Raw genomic sequence first — 2,009 nt, forward strand, 5'->3', positions numbered from 1 at the left:
GTTTCTCCTTGAATAGAAAGTGATGAGAGCGAGCGAGCAAGAGAGAGAACACAGGACAGAAACTGCAATGTCTTTTATAACTTAATCTCAGATGGACAATATAGACCAACAGAAGTTTAGTGTGAGAAGGGACACAAGGCTGTGCATACCAGGAAGTAGGATCCCTGGGAGCCATTTTGGAGGCTGACTACCACTGCAATGGTCTTAGCCCCCATGATTTCCACACAGGGGATAAGTGGACATGGTAGGATGTATTTTTTACTGGTTTTCAGTAATTCAGGCTTCTGAAGGTCTACACAAAATCGGAGAATATGATGTGAGACTGCAAAAGGGAAGATGTCTCAAGAATTCTTATTGATAGAATTCTTACAGTATAATTGCAAGTGCTCTCGACGAAAAATGATAAGGTGAGAGCAGCTGTTGATGAAAGCAGAGTGGCGGTTGGGAACCTCACCTTCGAGTGCAGCTGGCAAAGGAGAGAAGGGGCATCAGTTTAGTAGAGTCACATAGACTCTACGAAGTCTAATTACTGAGGGCAGCAACATTGTAAGGGTAACAAAAAGAGCTTTTCTTATTTGACAGGAGAAGAACATCAAGAAAGGACCCGACCAGTGATTGTGGGAAGTTGTCTCCTACTAAACATTTCTGTAGAGCAAACTCTTGCTGAGAATCACTATGTACCAGGCAAAGTGCCAGGTGCCGAGGATACAAAGATAATAATTAAGAAAAGGTCGCTGCCTTCGAGGATCTCCCAGTCTAACAGAAAGACACTCATAAACAAATGCCATACAGCAGGATCGGTGCCATAATGAGATGTAGTGCAGGTAGAGCAGGGACATTAGCAGAGATACTGCCAGTGCTACTTGAGGGCAGGCAGGTCAGGGAAGGCTGTACAGAAGAGATTACACTTGAGCTGAGTCCTGAAGGATGAGCAGGATTTTGCCAAATGAACAGTAGGAGGAAGATGAGAACAAGAATTGCCAAAAACACAGAAGTGCACAAGCAGGGCAGGCCGGAGAAGCTGCTGGTGTTTCATAAAATTAGAGCAAGGTGGAGAGTGCAGATGGGCTAGAGAGGCTCTGCACTGGGGGTGCACAGGGCAGTGTTGGTCTAAGTGGGGTCCTACACCCGGGAGGCTTCTGAAAATGCAGACTCCCCCAAGCCCAATCCTATGTCCACATCAACAGATTGTTCACCATAACCATTTTCTCTTCTTCCTGGATTAGACTACATTTCCCAGTTTCCTTTGCAGTCAGACTATACTTCCCAGGCTCCTTTGCAGTTGGACTACACATCCCAGCCTCCTTTTCATTTAGACTATATTTCCCAGTCTTCTTTAGAGTTAGGTGCACTCATGTCAATGGAATATGAATGGAAGTAAATACGTGCCATTTCCAGACCTGACCCATTAATAACTGCCCCTAATGTTCTCCATTACCTTGTCCTTCTCTCCATGTAGATGAAGGTGAGCACAGGGATCTTGGAAGCCACATGTTGAAGAAGGCAGAGCAACAACACTGAGGAAGCCCTGGGTCTCTGCATTATTGTTTAGAGAGGGTCGCTCACTGATCTGAAACACCAATATTTGAGCTTCATGGGAATAAGAAATAAAACTCTATTGTGCCTGAGCAATTCTAAATTTTGGGGTTTGCTTGTTTTTGCAGCTAGTGTTACCCTAACTAATACAGCAGTTGACTTGACTTCTGAGAGAGGAATTCTCTGGAGAATCTGCCTTTTTAACAAGTACCCCAGAGAAGTTTGAGAGTCACTGATGTAGGGCAAAGAGGAGCCCACCACTCGTGAGTGGCAGACCAAGTAACATGATGCTATTTGCATTCTGGAATGGCAGTGAGAAAGCAGAATTTTACCTCTTTCTTCTTTGCCAAGGAGAGCAATCTACTGACTAAAAAGAAAAAGAAAACTGTGGTAAGAGAAAATTGAAGTTCAAGATGAGTAAAGAGATTATAACAAGCGCCAACCTGCTGTAAATGAGCTCAAGTCTCTTGGCC

Source organism: Felis catus, chromosome A3, assembly GCF_018350175.1.
Source record: "Felis catus isolate Fca126 chromosome A3, F.catus_Fca126_mat1.0, whole genome shotgun sequence".
Lineage (NCBI taxonomy): Eukaryota > Metazoa > Chordata > Mammalia > Carnivora > Felidae > Felis > Felis catus.